This window comes from Balaenoptera physalus (genome assembly GCF_965194825.1).
Source record: "Balaenoptera physalus genome assembly, chromosome: Y".
NCBI classification, from domain to species: Eukaryota; Metazoa; Chordata; class Mammalia; order Artiodactyla; family Balaenopteridae; genus Balaenoptera; species Balaenoptera physalus.
Window position 1 is genome coordinate 11,598,654 of NC_138904.1, and position 21,624 is coordinate 11,620,277.

Genomic DNA, 21,624 nt, shown 5'->3' on the forward strand with positions numbered 1-21,624 from the left:
GTATATATAGTATCAGGTCACCGGCATACACTGACAGCTTTACTTCTTTTTTCCAGCATTGTGTTTTGAATGCAAACAGGTTGTCTGCCTTCTGGGTATAACAGCTAGAGATGCTATTTAAATAAGAGTTGGCATTTAGAGTTGTTGCCAGAATGAGTTTTAGGATGGGATTCCATGAAGTGAATGCATTTCTCGTGAAAAAAAGAACATGAAATTTGTGAGACTACAGGAATCTGTGTTTTGGACGGAATTTTCTTCCTTCAGTACAAACACGTTGCAAATAGAATCCACAGTCTCTGGAGATAGGGTCTTTAGTACTGTAATGAAGTTAAAATGAGGCCATCAGGTTTTGCCCTAATTCAGTACGATTGGTGTCCTTGGATTGTAGATGGCTATGTTTGTCTTGTTACTCTCTCTGTATATATCAATGGGCTAATTTCTGTTAGGTCATGTAATCTGTGGTCCTTGCTTCTGGCAGCCCTAGCAAATAAATGCACCCTTCCTAACGAAGGATGAGGCATTATCTTTTGATCATTCTAAAAGTCCTTAACAGAAAAGACAGCCCTTTCAAGGAAAAAAGGGATCTGCATGACCAGCTGTTTCCACAGTCTCCAGTGTGTCAGAGTTCCCTGAATATTTTAGACTTCCCAGCACTCACAATACGTAAGACAATTCAATGAAATCTCTCAATCTCAATCTCTCTCTCAATCTCTCGTGCTCTCTTCCCTCCCCTCCAACCCACCTCAGGCAGCTAATGGGTTCTGTTCCTCTGTAGAACCCAGACTAAAACACTTGTGTTATATCCAGGGGTGGAACTATGGGATCATAAGGTAACTGCCTTTGTACGTTTTGAAGACAAGATAAGAGATTTTTCAAAGTGTTTGCTATATTTTACATTCCACCAGCAAAGTATTAGACTTCCATTTCTTCCATATTCTTTGTATTTTTTTATTTTTTTAACTTTAATTTGATTTTAATTTTTAGCTTCTTGAATCAGTCATCAATTTTATACACATCAGTGTATACATATCAATCCCTTTGCCCAATTGAGCACACCACCATCACCGCTCCACTGCTGTTTTCCTCCCTTGGTGTGCATACTTTTGTTCACTCCATCTGTGTCTCAACATCTGCGCTGCAAACCGGTTCATATGTACCATTTCTCTAGGTTCCACATACTTGTGTGAATGGACGATATTTGTTTTTCACCTTGTGACTGACTTCACTCTGTATGACAGTCTCTAAATCCATCCAGGTCTCCACAAATGACTCAATTTCATTCCTTTTCATGCCTGAGGAATAGTCCATTGTCTATATGTACCACAACTTCCTTATCCATTGGCCTGTCGATGGGCATTTAGGTTGCTTCCATGACCGGGGTGTTGTAAATACTGCTGCAGTGAACATTGGGGTGCATGTGTCTTTTGGAAGTACGCTGTTCTCTGGGTATATGCCCAGTAGTGGGATTGCTGGCTCCTATGGTAGTTGTATTCTTCGTTTCTTAAGGAACCTCCATACTGTTCTCCATAGTGACTGTATCAATTTAGATTCCCACCAACAGTGCAAGAGTGTTCCCTTTCTCCACACCCTCTCCAGCATTTATTGTTTCTAGGTTATCTGATGCTGGTCATTCTGACAGGTGTGAGATGATATCTCCTCGTAGTTTTGATTTCCTTTCCGTAACGATTAGTGATGGGGATCATTCTTTCATGTGTCTGTGGGCAATCTGTCTATGTTCTGTGGGGAAATGTCTCTTTAGGTCTTCAGCCCACTTTTGGATTGCGTTTTTTTTGTTTTTGTTATTGAGCTGCATGAGCTGCTTGTAACTTTTGGAGATGAATCCTTTGTCTGTTGCTTCCTTTGCAAATATGTTCTTCCATTTTAAGGGTGGTCTTTTCGTCTTGCGTATGGTTGCGTTGGCTGTGCAAATCTTTGAAGTTGCATTAGGTCCCGGTTGTTTATTTTTGTCTTTATTTCCATTTCTCTAGGAGGTGGTCAAAAAGGAACTTGCTGTAATTTCTGTCATAGAGTGTTCTGCTGATGTTTTCCCCTAAGAGTTTGATAGTGCCTGTCCTTACATTTAGGTGTTTAATCCATTTTGAGTTTATTTTTGAGTATGGGGTTAGAGAGTGTTCTCATTTCATACTTTTCCAGGTACCTGTCCAGTTTTCCCAGCACCACTTATTGAAGAGGCTGTCTTTTCCCCACTCTATATTCTTCCTTCTTTACCAAACATAAGGTGACCATAAGTGCGTGTGTTTATCTCTGGACATTCTATCCTGTGCCTTGGATCTATATTTCTGTTTCTGTGCCAGTACCATAATGTCTTGATTACTGTAGCTTTTCAGTATCGTCTGAAGTCAGGGAGCCTGATTCCTCCAGCTCCATTTTTCGCTTTCAAGAATGCTTTGGCTATTCGGGGTCTTATGTGTTCCCATACAAATGGTGACATTTTTGATTCTATATCTGTGAAAAATGCCAGTGGTAGTTTGATAGGGATTGCATTAAATCGGTAGCTTGCTTTGGGTAGTAGAGTCATTTTCACAATGCTGATTCTTCCTATCCAAGAATGTGACATATCTCTCCATGTGTTTGTATCACCTTTAATTTCTTTCATCAGTGTCTTATAATTTTCTGCATCCAGGTCTTTTGTCTCCTTAGGGAGGCTGAGCCCTAGATATGTTATGCTTTTTGTTGTAATGGTAAAGAGGAGGGTTTTCTACATTCACTTTCAGAAGTTTCATCATTAGTATATACGAATGGCAGCGATTTCAGTACACTAATTTTGTATCATGCTCCTTTACCAAATTCATTGATTACCTCTCGTATGTTCCTGGTAGCCTCTTTAGGAATCCGTATATATAGTATCAGGTCACCGGCATACACTGACAGCTTTACTTCTTTTTTCCAGCATTGTGTTTTGAATGCAAACAGGTTGTCTGCCTTCTGGGTATAACAGCTAGAGATGCTATTTAAATAAGAGTTGGCATTTAGAGTTGTTGCCAGAATGAGTTTTAGGATGGGATTCCATGAAGTGAATGCATTTCTCGTGAAAAAAAGAACATGAAATTTGTGAGACTACAGGAATCTGTGTTTTGGACGGAATTTTCTTCATCAGTACAAACACGTTGCAAATAGAATCCACAGTCTCTGGAGATAGGGTCTTTAGCACTGTAATGAAGTTAAAATGAGGCCATCAGGTTTTGCCCTAATTCAGTACGATTGGTGTCCTTGGATTGTAGATGGCTATGTTTGTCTTGTTACTCTCTCTGTATATATCAATGGGCTAATTTCTGTTAGGTCATGTAATCTGTGGTCCTTGCTTCTGGCAGCCCTAGCAAATAAATGCACCCTTCCTAACGAAGGATGAGGCATTATCTTTTGATCATTCTAAAAGTCCTTAACAGAAAAGACAGCCCTTTCAAGGAAAAAAGGGATCTGCATGACCAGCTGTTTCCACAGTCTCCAGTGTGTCAGACTTCCCTGAATATTTTAGACTTCCCAGCACTCACAATACGTAAGACAATTCAATGAAATCTCTCAATCTCAATCTCTCTCTCAATCTCTCGTGCTCTCTTCCCTCCCCTCCAACCCACCTCAGGCAGCTAATGGGTTCTGTTCCTCTGTAGAACCCAGACTAAAACACTTGTGTTATATCCAGGGGTGGAACTATGGGATCATAAGGTAACTGCCTTTGTACGTTTTGAAGACAAGATAAGAGATTTTTCAAAGTGTTTGCTATATTTTACATTCCACCAGCAAAGTATTAGACTTCCATTTCTTCCATATTCTTTGTATTTTTTTATTTTTTTAACTTTAATTTGATTTTAATTTTTAGCTTCTTGAATCAGTCATCAATTTTATACACATCAGTGTATACATATCAATCCCTTTGCCCAATTGAGCACACCACCATCACCGCTCCACTGCTGTTTTCCTCCCTTGGTGTGCATACTTTTGTTCACTCCATCTGTGTCTCAACATCTGCGCTGCAAACCGGTTCATATGTACCATTTCTCTAGGTTCCACATACTTGTGTGAATGGACGATATTTGTTTTTCACCTTGTGACTGACTTCACTCTGTATGACAGTCTCTAAATCCATCCAGGTCTCCACAAATGACTCAATTTCATTCCTTTTCATGCCTGAGGAATAGTCCATTGTCTATATGTACCACAACTTCCTTATCCATTGGCCTGTCGATGGGCATTTAGGTTGCTTCCATGACCGGGGTGTTGTAAATACTGCTGCAGTGAACATTGGGGTGCATGTGTCTTTTGGAAGTACGCTGTTCTCTGGGTATATGCCCAGTAGTGGGATTGCTGGCTCCTATGGTAGTTGTATTCTTCGTTTCTTAAGGAACCTCCATACTGTTCTCCATAGTGACTGTATCAATTTAGATTCCCACCAACAGTGCAAGAGTGTTCCCTTTCTCCACACCCTCTCCAGCATTTATTGTTTCTAGATTATCTGATGCTGGTCATTCTGACAGGTGTGAGATGATATCTCCTCGTAGTTTTGATTTCCTTTCCGTAACGATTAGTGATGGGGATCATTCTTTCATGTGTCTGTGGGCAATCTGTCTATGTTCTGTGGGGAAATGTCTCTTTAGGTCTTCAGCCCACTTTTGGATTGCGTTTTTTTTGTTTTTGTTATTGAGCTGCATGAGCTGCTTGTAACTTTTGGAGATGAATCCTTTGTCTGTTGCTTCCTTTGCAAATATGTTCTTCCATTTTAAGGGTGGTCTTTTCGTCTTGCGTATGGTTGCGTTGGCTGTGCAAATCTTTGAAGTTGCATTAGGTCCCGGTTGTTTATTTTTGTCTTTATTTCCATTTCTCTAGGAGGTGGTCAAAAAGGAACTTGCTGTAATTTCAGTCATAGAGTGTTCTGCTGATGTTTTCCCCTAAGAGTTTGATAGTGCCTGTCCTTACATTTAGGTGTTTAATCCATTTTGAGTTTATTTTTGAGTATGGGGTTAGGGAGTGTTCTCATTTCATACTTTTCCAGGTACCTGTCCAGTTTTCCCAGCACCACTTATTGAAGAGGCTGTCTTTTCCTCACTCTATATTCTTCCTTCTTTACCAAACATAATGTGACCATAAGTGCGTGTGTTTATCTCTGGACATTCTATCCTGTGCCTTGGATCTATATTTCTGTTTCTGTGCCAGTACCATAATGTCTTGATTACTGTAGCTTTGCAGTATCGTCTGAAGTCAGGGAGCCTGATTCCTCCAGCTCCATTTTTCGCTTTCAAGAAGGCTTTGGCTATTCGGGGTCTTATGTGTTCCCATACAAATGGTGACATTTTTGATTCTAGATCTGTGAAAAATGCCAGTGGTAGTTTGATAGGGATTGCATTAAATCGGTAGCTTGCTTTGGGTAGTAGAGTCATTTTCACAATGCTGATTCTTCCTATCCAAGAATGTGACATATCTCTCCATGTGTTTGTATCACCTTTAATTTCTTTCATCAGTGTCTTATAATTTTCTGCATCCAGGTCTTTTGTCTCCTTAGGGAGGCTGAGCCCTAGATATGTTATGCTTTTTGTTGTAATGGTAAAGAGGAGGGTTTTCTACATTCACTTTCAGAAGTTTCATCATTAGTATATACGAATGGCAGCGATTTCAGTACACTAATTTTGTATCATGCTCCTTTACCAAATTCATTGATTACCTCTCGTATGTTCCTGGTAGCCTCTTTAGGAATCCGTATATATAGTATCATGTCACCGGCAAACACTGACAGCTTTACTTCTTTTTTCCAGCATTGTGTTTTGAATGCAAACAGGTTGTCTGCCTTCTGGGTATAACAGCTAGAGATGCTATTTAAATAAGAGTTGGCATTTAGAGTTGTTGCCAGAATGAGTTTTAGGATGGGATTCCATGAAGTGAATGCATTTCTCGTGAAAAAAAGAACATGAAATTTGTGAGACTACAGGAATCTGTGTTTTGGACGGAATTTTCTTCCTTCAGTACAAACACGTTGCAAATAGAATCCACAGTCTCTGGAGATAGGGCCTTTAGTACTGTAATGAAGTTAAAATGAGGCCATCAGGTTTTGCCCTAATTCAGTACGATTGGTGTCCTTGGATTGTAGATGGCTATGTTTGTCTTGTTACTCTCTCAGTATATATCAATGGGCTAATTTATGTTAGGTCATGTAATCTGTGGTCCTTGCTTCTGGCAGCCCTAGCAAATAAATGCACCCTTCCTAACGAAGGATGAGGCATTATCTTTTGATCATTCTAAAAGTCCTTAACAGAAAAGACAGCCCTTTCAAGGAAAAAAGGGATCTGCATGACCAGCTGTTTCCACAGTCTCCAGTGTGTCAGACTTCCCTGAATATTTTAGACTTCCCAGCACTCACAATACGTAAGACAATTCAATGAAATCTCTCAATCTCAATCTCTCTCTCAATCTCTCGTGCTCTCTTCCCTCCCCTCCAACCCACCTCAGGCAGCTAATGGGTTCTGTTCCTCTGTAGAACCCAGACTAAAACACTTGTGTTATATCCAGGGGTGGAACTATGGGATCATAAGGTAACTGCCTTTGTACGTTTTGAAGACAAGATAAGAGATTTTTCAAAGTGTTTGCTATATTTTACATTCCACCAGCAAAGTATTAGACTTCCATTTCTTCCATATTCTTTGTATTTTTTTATTTTTTTAACTTTAATTTGATTTTAATTTTTAGCTTCTTGAATCAGTCATCAATTTTATACACATCAGTGTATACATATCAATCCCTTTGCCCAATTGAGCACACCACCATCACCGCTCCACTGCTGTTTTCCTCCCTTGGTGTGCATACTTTTGTCCACTCCATCTGTGTCTCAACATCTGCGCTGCAAACCGGTTCATATGTACCATTTCTCTAGGTTCCACATACTTGTGTGAATGGACGATATTTGTTTTTCACCTTGTGACTGACTTCACTCTGTATGACAGTCTCTAAATCCATCCAGGTCTCCACAAATGACTCAATTTCATTCCTTTTCATGCCTGAGGAATAGTCCATTGTCTATATGTACCACAACTTCCTTATCCATTGGCCTGTCGATGGGCATTTAGGTTGCTTCCATGACCGGGGTGTTGTAAATACTGCTGCAGTGAACATTGGGGTGCATGTGTCTTTTGGAAGTACGCTGTTCTCTGGGTATATGCCCAGTAGTGGGATTGCTGGCTCCTATGGTAGTTGTATTCTTCGTTTCTTAAGGAACCTCCATACTGTTCTCCATAGTGATTGTATCAATTTAGATTCCCACCAACAGTGCAAGAGTGTTCCCTTTCTCCACACCCTCTCCAGCATTTATTGTTTCTAGGTTATCTGATGCTGGTCATTCTGACAGGTGTGAGATGATATCTCCTCGTAGTTTTGATTTCCTTTCCGTAACGATTAGTGATGGGGATCATTCTTTCATGTGTCTGTGGGCAATCTGTCTATCTTCTGTGGGGAAATGTCTCTTTAGGTCTTCTGCCCACTTTTGGATTGCGTTTTTTTTGTTTTTGTTATTGAGCTGCATGAGCTGCTTGTAACTTTTGGAGATGAATCCTTTGTCTGTTGCTTCCTTTGCAAATATGTTCTTCCATTTTAAGGGTGGTCTTTTCGTCTTGCGTATGGTTGCGTTGGCTGTGCAAATCTTTGAAGTTGCATTAGGTCCCGGTTGTTTATTTTTGTCTTTATTTCCATTTCTCTAGGAGGTGGTCAAAAAGGAACTTGCTGTAATTTCTGTCATAGAGTGTTCTCCTGATGTTTTCCCCTAAGAGTTTGATAGTGCCTGTCCTTACATTTAGGTGTTTAATCCATTTTGAGTTTATTTTTGAGTATGGGGTTAGGGAGTGTTCTCATTTCATACTTTTCCAGGTACCTGTCCAGTTTTCCCAGCACCACTTATTGAAGAGGCTGTCTTTTCCCCACTCTATATTCTTCCTTCTTTACCAAACATAAGGTGACCATAAGTGCGTGTGTTTATCTCTGGACATTCTATCCTGTGCCTTGGATCTATATTTCTGTTTCTGTGCCAGTACCATAATGTCTTGATTACTGTAGCTTTTCAGTATCGTCTGAAGTCAGGGAGCCTGATTCCTCCAGCTCCATTTTTCGCTTTCAAGAATGCTTTGGCTATTCGGGGTCTTATGTGTTCCCATACAAATGGTGACATTTTTGATTCTAGATCTGTGAAAAATGCCAGTGGTAGTTTGATAGGGATTGCATTAAATTGGTAGCTTGCTTTGGGTAGTAGAGTCATTTTCACAATGCTGATTCTTCCTATCCAAGAATGTGACATATCTCTCCATGTGTTTGTATCACCTTTAATTTCTTTCATCAGTGTCTTATAATTTTCTGCATCCAGGTCTTTTGTCTCCTTAGGGAGGCTGAGCCCTAGATATGTTATGCTTTTTGTTGTAATGGTAAAGAGGAGGGTTTTCTACATTCACTTTCAGAAGTTTCATCATTAGTATATACGAATGGCAGCGATTTCAGTACACTAATTTTGTATCATGCTCCTTTACCAAATTCATTGATTACCTCTCGTATGTTCCTGGTAGCCTCTTTAGGAATCCGTATATATAGTATCAGGTCACCGGCATACACTGACAGCTTTACTTCTTTTTTCCAGCATTGTGTTTTGAATGCAAACAGGTTGTCTGCCTTCTGGGTATAACAGCTAGAGATGCTATTTAAATAAGAGTTGGCATTTAGAGTTGTTGCCAGAATGAGTTTTAGGATGGGATTCCATGAAGTGAATGCATTTCTCGTGAAAAAAAGAACATGAAATTTGGGAGACTACAGGAATCTGTGTTTTGGACGGAATTTTCTTCCTTCAGTACAAACACGTTGCAAATAGAATCCACAGTCTCTGGAGATAGGGTCTTTAGTACTGTAATGAAGTTAAAATGAGGCCATCAGGTTTTGCCCTAATTCAGTACGATTGGTGTCCTTGGATTGTAGATGGCTATGTTTGTCTTGTTACTCTCTCTGTATATATCAATGGGCTAATTTCTGTTAGGTCATGTAATCTGTGGTCCTTGCTTCTGGCAGCCCTAGCAAATAAATGCACCCTTCCTAACGAAGGATGAGGCATTATCTTTTGATCATTCTAAAAGTCCTTAACAGAAAAGACAGCCCTTTCAAGGAAAAAAGGGATCTGCATGACCAGCTGTTTCCACAGTCTCCAGTGTGTCAGACTTCCCTGAATATTTTAGACTTCCCAGCACTCACAATACGTAAGACAATTCAATGAAATCTCTCAATCTCAATCTCTCGTGCTCTCTTCCCTCCCCTCCAACCCACCTCAGGCAGCTAATGGGTTCTGTTCCTCTGTAGAACCCAGACTAAAACACTTGTGTTATATCCAGGGGTGGAACTATGGGATCATAAGGTAACTGCCTTTGTACGTTTTGAAGACAAGATAAGAGATTTTTCAAAGTGTTTGCTATATTTTACATTCCACCAGCAAAGTATTAGACTTCCATTTCTTCCATATCTTTGTATTTTTTTATTTTTTTAACTTTAATTTGATTTTAATTTTTAGCTTCTTGAATCAGTCATCAATTTTATACACATCAGTGTATACATATCAATCCCTTTGCCCAATTGAGCACACCACCATCACCGCTCCACTGCTGTTTTCCTCCCTTGGTGTGCATACTTTTGTTCACTCCATCTGTGTCTCAACATCTGCGCTGCAAACCGGTTCATATGTACCATTTCTCTAGGTTCCACATACTTGTGTGAATGGACGATATTTGTTTTTCACCTTGTGACTGACTTCACTCTGTATGACAGTCTCTAAATCCATCCAGGTCTCCACAAATGACTCAATTTCATTCCTTTTCATGCCTGAGGAATAGTCCATTGTCTATATGTACCACAACTTCCTTATCCATTGGCCTGTCGATGGGCATTTAGGTTGCTTCCATGACCGGGGTGTTGTAAATACTGCTGCAGTGAACATTGGGGTGCATGTGTCTTTTGGAAGTACGCTGTTCTCTGGGTATATGCCCAGTAGTGGGATTGCTGGCTCCTATGGTAGTTGTATTCTTCGTTTCTTAAGGAACCTCCATACTGTTCTCCATAGTGACTGTATCAATTTAGATTCCCACCAACAGTGCAAGAGTGTTCCCTTTCTCCACACCCTCTCCAGCATTTATTGTTTCTAGGTTATCTGATGCTGGTCATTCTGACAGGTGTGAGATGATATCTCCTCGTAGTTTTGATTTCCTTTCCGTAACGATTAGTGATGGGGATCATTCTTTCATGTGTCTGTGGGCAATCTGTCTATGTTCTGTGGGGAAATGTCTCTTTAGGTCTTCAGCCCACTTTTGGATTGCGTTTTTTTTGTTTTTGTTATTGAGCTGCATGAGCTGCTTGTAACTTTTGGAGATGAATCCTTTGTCTGTTGCTTCCTTTGCAAATATGTTCTTCCATTTTAAGGGTGGTCTTTTCGTCTTGCGTATGGTTGCGTTGGCTGTGCAAATCTTTGAAGTTGCATTAGGTCCCGGTTGTTTATTTTTGTCTTTATTTCCATTTCTCTAGGAGGTGGTCAAAAAGGAACTTGCTGTAATTTCTGTCATAGAGTGTTCTGCTGATGTTTTCCCCTAAGAGTTTGATAGTGCCTGTCCTTACATTTAGGTGTTTAATCCATTTTGAGTTTATTTTTGAGTATGGGGTTAGGGAGTGTTCTCATTTCATACTTTTCCAGGTACCTGTCCAGTTTTCCCAGCACCACTTATTGAAGAGGCTGTCTTTTCCTCACTCTATATTCTTCCTTCTTTACCAAACATAAGGTGACCATAAGTGCGTGTGTTTATCTCTGGACATTCTATCCTGTGCCTTGGATCTATATTTCTGTTTCTGTGCCAGTACCATAATGTCTTGATTACTGTAGCTTTGCAGTATCGTCTGAAGTCAGGGAGCCTGATTCCTCCAGCTCCATTTTTCGCTTTCAAGAATGCTTTGGCTATTCGGGGTCTTATGTGTTCCCATACAAATGGTGACATTTTTGATTCTAGATCTGTGAAAAATGCCAGTGGTAGTTTGATAGGGATTGCATTAAATCGGTAGCTTGCTTTGGGTAGTAGAGTCATTTTCACAATGCTTATTCTTCCTATCCAAGAATGTGACATATCTCTCCATGTGTTTGTATCACCTTTAATTTCTTTCATCAGTGTCTTATAATTTTCTGCATCCAGGTCTTTTGTCTCCTTAGGGAGGCTGAGCCCTAGATATGTTATGCTTTTTGTTGTAATGGTAAAGAGGAGGGTTTTCTACATTCACTTTCAGAAGTTTCATCATTAGTATATACGAATGGCAGCGATTTCAGTACACTAATTTTGTATCATGCTCCTTTACCAAATTCATTGATTACCTCTCGTATGTTCCTGGTAGCCTCTTTAGGAATCCGTATATATAGTATCATGTCACCGGCAAACACTGACAGCTTTACTTCTTTTTTCCAGCATTGTGTTTTGAATGCAAACAGGTTGTCTGCCTTCTGGGTATAACAGCTAGAGATGCTATTTAAATAAGAGTTGGCATTTAGAGTTGTTGCCAGAATGAGTTTTAGGATGGGATTCCATGAAGTGAATGCATTTCTCGTGAAAAAAAGAACATGAAATTTGTGAGACTACAGGAATCTGTGTTTTGGACGGAATTTTCTTCCTTCAGTACAAACACGTTGCAAATAGAATCCACAGTCTCTGGAGATAGGGCCTTTAGTACTGTAATGAAGTTAAAATGAGGCCATCAGGTTTTGCCCTAATTCAGTACGATTGGTGTCCTTGGATTGTAGATGGCTATGTTTGTCTTGTTACTCTCTCTGTATATATCAATGGGCTAATTTATGTTAGGTCATGTAATCTGTGGTCCTTGCTTCTGGCAGCCCTAGCAAATAAATGCACCCTTCCTAACGAAGGATGAGGCATTATCTTTTGATCATTCTAAAAGTCCTTAACAGAAAAGACAGCCCTTTCAAGGAAAAAAGGGATCTGCATGACCAGCTGTTTCCACAGTCTCCAGTGTGTCAGACTTCCCTGAATATTTTAGACTTCCCAGCACTCACAATACATAAGACAATTCAATGAAATCTCTCAATCTCAATCTCTCTCTCAATCTCTCGTGCTCTCTTCCCTCCCCTCCAACCCACCTCAGGCAGCTAATGGGTTCTGTTCCTCTGTAGAACCCAGACTAAAACACTTGTGTTATATCCAGGGGTGGAACTATGGGATCATAAGGTAACTGCCTTTGTACGTTTTGAAGACAAGATAAGAGATTTTTCAAAGTGTTTGCTATATTTTACATTCCACCAGCAAAGTATTAGACTTCCATTTCTTCCATATTCTTTGTATTTTTTTATTTTTTTAACTTTAATTTGATTTTAATTTTTAGCTTCTTGAATCAGTCATTAATTTTATACACATCAGTGTATACATATCAATCCCTTTGCCCAATTGAGCACACCACCATCACCGCTCCACTGCTGTTTTCCTCCCTTGGTGTGCATACTTTTGTCCACTCCATCTGTGTCTCAACATCTGCGCTGCAAACCGGTTCATATGTACCATTTCTCTAGGTTCCACATACTTGTGTGAATGGACGATATTTGTTTTTCACCTTGTGACTGACTTCACTCTGTATGACAGTCTCTAAATCCATCCAGGTCTCCACAAATGACTCAATTTCATTCCTTTTCATGCCTGAGGAATAGTCCATTGTCTATATGTACCACAACTTCCTTATCCATTGGCCTGTCGATGGGCATTTAGGTTGCTTCCATGACCGGGGTGTTGTAAATACTGCTGCAGTGAACATTGGGGTGCATGTGTCTTTTGGAAGTACGCTGTTCTCTGGGTATATGCCCAGTAGTGGGATTGCTGGCTCCTATGGTAGTTGTATTCTTCGTTTCTTAAGGAACCTCCATACTGTTCTCCATAGTGATTGTATCAATTTAGATTCCCACCAACAGTGCAAGAGTGTTCCCTTTCTCCACACCCTCTCCAGCATTTATTGTTTCTAGGTTATCTGATGCTGGTCATTCTGACAGGTGTGAGATGATATCTCCTCGTAGTTTTGATTTCCTTTCCGTAACGATTAGTGATGGGGATCATTCTTTCATGTGTCTGTGGGCAATCTGTCTATCTTCTGTGGGGAAATGTCTCTTTAGGTCTTCTGCCCACTTTTGGATTGCGTTTTTTTTGTTTTTGTTATTGAGCTGCATGAGCTGCTTGTAACTTTTGGAGATGAATCCTTTGTCTGTTGCTTCCTTTGCAAATATGTTCTTCCATTTTAAGGGTGGTCTTTTCGTCTTGCGTATGGTTGCGTTGGCTGTGCAAATCTTTGAAGTTGCATTAGGTCCCGGTTGTTTATTTTTGTCTTTATTTCCATTTCTCTAGGAGGTGGTCAAAAAGAAACTTGCTTTAATTTCTGTCATAGAGTGTTCTGCTGATGTTTTCCCCTAAGAGTTTGATAGTGCCTGTCCTTACATTTAGGTGTTTAATCCATTTTGAGTTTATTTTTGAGTATGGGGTTAGGGAGTGTTCTCATTTCATACTTTTCCAGGTACCTGTCCAGTTTTCCCAGCACCACTTATTGAAGAGGCTGTCTTTTCCTCACTCTATATTCTTCCTTCTTTACCAAACATAAGGTGACCATAAGTGCGTGTGTTTATCTCTGGACATTCTATCCTGTGCCTTGGATCTATATTTCTGTTTCTGTGCCAGTACCATAATGTCTTGATTACTGTAGCTTTGCAGTATCGTCTGAAGTCAGGGAGCCTGATTCCTCCAGCTCCATTTTTCGCTTTCAAGAATGCTTTGGCTATTCGGGGTCTTATGTGTTCCCATACAAATGGTGACATTTTTGATTCTAGATCTGTGAAAAATGCCAGTGGTAGTTTGATAGGGATTGCATTAAATCGGTAGCTTGCTTTGGGTAGTAGAGTCATTTTCACAATGCTTATTCTTCCTATCCAAGAATGTGACATATCTCTCCATGTGTTTGTATCACCTTTAATTTCTTTCATCAGTGTCTTATAATTTTCTGCATCCAGGTCTTTTGTCTCCTTAGGGAGGCTGAGCCCTAGATATGTTATGCTTTTTGTTGTAATGGTAAAGAGGAGGGTTTTCTACATTCACTTTCAGAAGTTTCATCATTAGTATATACGAATGGCAGCGATTTCAGTACACTAATTTTGTATCATGCTCCTTTACCAAATTCATTGATTACCTCTCGTATGTTCCTGGTAGCCTCTTTAGGAATCCGTATATATAGTATCATGTCACCGGCAAACACTGACAGCTTTACTTCTTTTTTCCAGCATTGTGTTTTGAATGCAAACAGGTTGTCTGCCTTCTGGGTATAACAGCTAGAGATGCTATTTAAATAAGAGTTGGCATTTAGAGTTGTTGCCAGAATGAGTTTTAGGATGGGATTCCATGAAGTGAATGCATTTCTCGTGAAAAAAAGAACATGAAATTTGTGAGACTACAGGAATCTGTGTTTTGGACGGAATTTTCTTCCTTCAGTACAAACACGTTGCAAATAGAATCCACAGTCTCTGGAGATAGGGTCTTTAGTACTGTAATGAAGTTAAAATGAGGCCATCAGGTTTTGCCCTAATTCAGTACGATTGGTGTCCTTGGATTGTAGATGGCTATGTTTGTCTTGTTACTCTCTCTGTATATATCAAGGGGCTAATTTATGTTAGGTCATGTAATCTGTGGTCCTTGCTTCTGGCAGCCCCAGCAAATAAATGCACCCTTCCTAACGAAGGATGAGGCATTATCTTTTGATCATTCTAAAAGTCCTTAACAGAAAAGACAGCCCTTTCAAGGAAAAAAGGGATCTGCATGACCAGCTGTTTCCACAGTCTCCAGTGTGTCAGACTTCCCTGAATATTTTAGACTTCCCAGCACTCACAATACGTAAGACAATTCAATGAAATCTCTCAATCTCAATCTCTCTCTCAATCTCTCGTGCTCTCTTCCCTCCCCTCCAACCCACCTCAGGCAGCTAATGGGTTCTGTTCCTCTGTAGAACCCAGACTAAAACACTTGTGTTATATCCAGGGGTGGAACTATGGGATCATAAGGTAACTGCCTTTGTACGTTTTGAAGACAAGATAAGAGATTTTTCAAAGTGTTTGCTATATTTTACATTCCACCAGCAAAGTATTAGACTTCCATTTCTTCCATATTCTTTGTATTTTTTTATTTTTTAACTTTAATTTGATTTTAATTTTTAGTTTCTTGAATCAGTCATCAATTTTATACACATCAGTGTATACATATCAATCCCTTTGCCCAATTGAGCACACCACCATCACCGCTCCACTGCTGTTTTCCTCCCTTGGTGTGCATACTTTTGTTCACTCCATCTGTGTCTCAACATCTGCGCTGCAAACCGGTTCATATGTACCATTTCTCTAGGTTCCACATACTTGTGTGAATGGACGATATTTGTTTTTCACCTTGTGACTGACTTCACTCTGTATGACAGTCTCTAAATCCATCCAGGTCTCCACAAATGACTCAATTTCATTCCTTTTCATGCCTGAGGAATAGTCCATTGTCTATATGTACCACAACTTCCTTATCCATTGGCCTGTCGATGGGCATTTAGGTTGCTTCCATGACCGGGGTGTTGTAAATACTGCTGCAGTGAACATTGGGGTGCATGTGTCTTTTGGAAGTACGCTGTTCTCTGGGTATATGCCCAGTAGTGGGATTGCTGGCTCCTATGGTAGTTGTATTCTTCGTTTCTTAAGGAACCTCCATACTGTTCTCCATAGTGATTGTATCAATTTAGATTCCCACCAACAGTGCAAGAGTGTTCCCATTCTCCACACCCTCTCCAGCATTTATTGTTTCTAGGTTATCTGATGCTGGTCATTCTGACAGGTGTGAGATGATATCTCCTCGTAGTTTTGATTTCCTTTCCGTAACGATTAGTGATGGGGATCATTCTTTCATGTGTCTGTGGGCAATCTGTCTATCTTCTGTGGGGAAATGTCTCTTTAGGTCTTCTGCCCACTTTTGGATTGCGTTTTTTTTGTTTTTGTTATTGAGCTGCATGAGCTGCTTGTAACTTTTGGAGATGAATCCTTTGTCTGTTGCTTCCTTTGCAAATATGTTCTTCCATTTTAAGGGTGGTCTTTTCGTCTTGCGTATGGTTGCGTTGGCTGTGCAAATCTTTGAAGTTGCATTAGGTCCCGGTTGTTTATTTTTGTCTTTATTTCCATTTCTCTAGGAGGTGGTCAAAAAGAAACTTGCTTTAATTTCTGTCATAGAGTGTTCTGCTGATGTTTTCCCCTAAGAGTTTGATAGTGCCTGTCCTTACATTTAGGTGTTTAATCCATTTTGAGTTTATTTTTGAGTATGGGGTTAGGGAGTGTTCTCATTTCATACTTTTCCAGGTACCTGTCCAGTTTTCCCAGCACCACTTATTGAAGAGGCTGTCTTTTCCTCACTCTATATTCTTCCTTCTTTACCAAACATAAGGTGACCATAAGTGCGTGTGTTTATCTCTGGACATTCTATCCTGTGCCTTGGATCTATATTTCTGTTTCTGTGCCAGTACCATAATGTCTTGATTACTGTAGCTTTGCAGTATCGTCTGAAGTCAGGGAGCCTGATTCCTCCAGCTCCATTTTTCGCTTTCAAGAATGCTTTGGCTATTCGGGGTCTTATGTGTTCCCATACAAATGGTGACATTTTTGATTCTAGATCTGTGAAAAATGCCAGTGGTAGTTTGATAGGGAGTGCATTAAATCGGTAGCTTGCTTTGGGTAGTAGAGTCATTTTCACAATGCTTATTCTTCCTATCCAAGAATGTGACATATCTCTCCATGTGTTTGTATCACCTTTAATTTCTTTCATCAGTGTCTTATAATTTTCTGCATCCAGGTCTTTTGTCTCCTTAGGGAGGCTGAGCCCTAGATATGTTATGCTTTTTGTTGTAATGGTAAAGAGGAGGGTTTTCTACATTCACTTTCAGAAGTTTCATCATTAGTATATACGAATGGCAGCGATTTCAGTACACTAATTTTGTATCATGCTCCTTTACCAAATTCATTGATTACCTCTCGTATGTTCCTGGTAGCCTCTTTAGGAATCCGTATATATAGTATCATGTCACCGGCAAACACTGACAGCTTTACTTCTTTTTTCCAGCATTGTGTTTTGAATGCAAACAGGTTGTCTGCCTTCTGGGTATAACAGCTAGAGATGCTATTTAAATAAGAGTTGGCATTTAGAGTTGTTGCCAGAATGAGTTTTAGGATGGGATTCCATGAAGTGAATGCATTTCTCGTGAAAAAAAGAACATGAAATTTGGGAGACTACAGGAATCTGTGTTTTGGACGGAATTTTCTTCCTTCAGTACAAACACGTTGCAAATAGAATCCACAGTCTCTGGAGATAGGGTCTTTAGTACTGTAATGAAGTTAAAATGAGGCCATCAGGTTTTGCCCTAATTCAGTACGATTGGTGTCCTTGGATTGTAGATGGCTATGTTTGTCTTGTTACTCTCTCTGTATATATCAATGGGCTAATTTATGTTAGGTCATGTAATCTGTGGTCCTTGCTTCTGGCAGCCCTAGCAAATAAATGCACCCTTCCTAAAGAAGGATGAGGCATTATCTTTTGATCATTCTAAAAGTCCTTAACAGAAAAGACAGCCCTTTCAAGGAAAAAAGGGATCTGCATGACCAGCTGTTTCCACAGTCTCCAGTGTGTCAGACTTCCCTGAATATTTTAGACTTCCCAGCACTCACAATACGTAAGACAATTCAATGAAATCTCTCAATCTCAATCTCTCTCTCAATCTCTCGTGCTCTCTTCCCTCCCCTCCAACCCACCTCAGGCAGCTAATGGGTTCTGTTCCTCTGTAGAACCCAGACTAAAACACTTGTGTTATATCCAGGGGTGGAACTATGGGATCATAAGGTAACTGCCTTTGTACGTTTTGAAGACAAGATAAGAGATTTTTCAAAGTGTTTGCTATATTTTACATTCCACCAGCAAAGTATTAGACTTCCATTTCTTCCATATTCTTTGTATTTTTTTATTTTTTAACTTTAATTTGATTTTAATTTTTAGTTTCTTGAATCAGTCATCAATTTTATACACATCAGTGTATACATATCAATCCCTTTGCCCAATTGAGCACACCACCATCACCGCTCCACTGCTGTTTTCCTCCCTTGGTGTGCATACTTTTGTTCACTCCATCTGTGTCTCAACATCTGCGCTGCAAACCGGTTCATATGTACCATTTCTCTAGGTTCCACATACTTGTGTGAATGGACGATATTTGTTTTTCACCTTGTGACTGACTTCACTCTGTATGACAGTCTCTAAATCCATCCAGGTCTCCACAAATGACTCAATTTCATTCCTTTTCATGCCTGAGGAATAGTCCATTGTCTATATGTACCACAACTTCCTTATCCATTGGCCTGTCGATGGGCATTTAGGTTGCTTCCATGACCGGGGTGTTGTAAATACTGCTGCAGTGAACATTGGGGTGCATGTGTCTTTTGGAAGTACGCTGTTCTCTGGGTATATGCCCAGTAGTGGGATTGCTGGCTCCTATGGTAGTTGTATTCTTCGTTTCTTAAGGAACCTCCATACTGTTCTCCATAGTGATTGTATCAATTTAGATTCCCACCAACAGTGCAAGAGTGTTCCCATTCTCCACACCCTCTCCAGCATTTATTGTTTCTAGGTTATCTGATGCTGGTCATTCTGACAGGTGTGAGATGATATCTCCTCGTAGTTTTGATTTCCTTTCCGTAACGATTAGTGATGGGGATCATTCTTTCATGTGTCTGTGGGCAATCTGTCTATCTTCTGTGGGGAAATGTCTCTTTAGGTCTTCTGCCCACTTTTGGATTGCGTTTTTTTTGTTTTTGTTATTGAGCTGCATGAGCTGCTTGTAACTTTTGGAGATGAATCCTTTGTCTGTTGCTTCCTTTGCAAATATGTTCTTCCATTTTAAGGGTGGTCTTTTCGTCTTGCGTATGGTTGCGTTGGCTGTGCAAATCTTTGAAGTTGCATTAGGTCCCGGTTGTTTATTTTTGTCTTTATTTCCATTTCTCTAGGAGGTGGTCAAAAAGAAACTTGCTTTAATTTCTGTCATAGAGTGTTCTGCTGATGTTTTCCCCTAAGAGTTTGATAGTGCCTGTCCTTACATTTAGGTGTTTAATCCATTTTGAGTTTATTTTTGAGTATGGGGTTAGGGAGTGTTCTCATTTCATACTTTTCCAGGTACCTGTCCAGTTTTCCCAGCACCACTTATTGAAGAGGCTGTCTTTTCCTCACTCTATATTCTTCCTTCTTTACCAAACATAAGGTGAACATAAGTGCGTGTGTTTATCTCTGGACATTCTATCCTGTGCCTTGGATCTATATTTCTGTTTCTGTGCCAGTACCATAATGTCTTGATTACTGTAGCTTTGCAGTATCGTCTGAAGTCAGGGAGCCTGATTCCTCCAGCTCCATTTTTCGCTTTCAAGAATGCTTTGGCTATTCGGGGTCTTATCTGTTCCCATACAAATGGTGACATTTTTGATTCTAGATCTGTGAAAAATGCCAGTGGTAGTTTGATAGGGAGTGCATTAAATCGGTAGCTTGCTTTGGGTAGTAGAGTCATTTTCACAATGCTTATTCTTCCTATCCAAGAATGTGACATATCTCTCCATGTGTTTGTATCACCTTTAATTTCTTTCATCAGTGTCTTATAATTTTCTGCATCCAGGTCTTTTGTCCCCTTAGGGAGGCTGAGCCCTAGATATGTTATGCTTTTTGTTGTAATGGTAAAGAGGAGGGTTTTCTACATTCACTTTCAGAAGTTTCATCATTAGTATATACGAATGGCAGCGATTTCAGTACACTAATTTTGTATCATGCTCCTTTACCAAATTCATTGATTACCTCTCGTATGTTCCTGGTAGCCTCTTTAGGAATCCGTATATATAGTATCATGTCACCGGCAAACACTGACAGCTTTACTTCTTTTTTCCAGCATTGTGTTTTGAATGCAAACAGGTTGTCTGCCTTCTGGGTATAACAGCTAGAGATGCTATTTAAATAAGAGTTGGCATTTAGAGTTGTTGCCAGAATGAGTTTTAGGATGGGATTCCATGAAGTGAATGCATTTCTCGTGAAAAAAAGAACATGAAATTTGGGAGACTACAGGAATCTGTGTTTTGGACGGAATTTTCTTCCTTCAGTACAAACACGTTGCAAATAGAATCCACAGTCTCTGGAGATAGGGTCTTTAGTACTGTAATGAAGTTAAAATGAGGCCATCAGGTTTTGCCCTAATTCAGTACGATTGGTGTCCTTGGATTGTAGATGGCTATGTTTGTCTTGTTACTCTCTCTGTATATATCAATGGGCTAATTTATGTTAGGTCATGTAATCTGTGGTCCTTGCTTCTGGCAGCCCTAGCAAATAAATGCACCCTTCATAACGAAGGATGAGGCATTATCTTTTGATCATTCTAAAAGTCCTTAACAGAAAAGACAGCCCTTTCAAGGAAAAAAGGGATCTGCATGACCAGCTGTTTCCACAGTCTCCAGTGTGTCAGACTTCCCTGAATATTTTAGACTTCCCAGCACTCACAATACGTAAGACAATTCAATGAAATCTCTCAATCTCAATCTCTCTCTCAATCTCTCGTGCTCTCTTCCCTCCCCTCCAACCCACCTCAGGCAGCTAATGGGTTCTGTTCCTCTGTAGAACCCAGACTAAAACACTTGTGTTATATCCAGGGGTGGAACTATGGGATCATAAGGTAACTGCCTTTGTACGTTTTGAAGACAAGATAAGAGATTTTTCAAAGTGTTTGCTATATTTTACATTCCACCAGCAAAGTATTAGACTTCCATTTCTTCCATATTCTTTGTATTTTTTTATTTTTTAACTTTAATTTGATTTTAATTTTTAGTTTCTTGAATCAGTCATCAATTTTATACACATCAGTGTATACATATCAATCCCTTTGCCCAATTGAGCACACCACCATCACCGCTCCACTGCTGTTTTCCTCCCTTGGTGTGCATACTTTTGTTCACTCCATCTGTGTCTCAACATCTGCGCTGCAAACCGGTTCATATGTACCATTTCTCTAGGTTCCACATACTTGTGTGAATGGACGATATTTGTTTTTCACCTTGTGACTGACTTCACTCTGTATGACAGTCTCTAAATCCATCCAGGTCTCCACAAATGACTCAATTTCATTCCTTTTCATGCCTGAGGAATAGTCCATTGTCTATATGTACCACAACTTCCTTATCCATTGGCCTGTCGATGGGCATTTAGGTTGCTTCCATGACCGGGGTGTTGTAAATACTGCTGCAGTGAACATTGGGGTGCATGTGTCTTTTGGAAGTACGCTGTTCTCTGGGTATATGCCCAGTAGTGGGATTGCTGGCTCCTATGGTAGTTGTATTCTTCGTTTCTTAAGGAACCTCCATACTGTTCTCCATAGTGACTGTATCAATTTAGATTCCCACCAACAGTGCAAGAGTGTTCCCTTTCTCCACACCCTCTCCAGCATTTATTGTTTCTAGGTTATCTGATGCTGGTCATTCTGACAGGTGTGAGATGATATCTC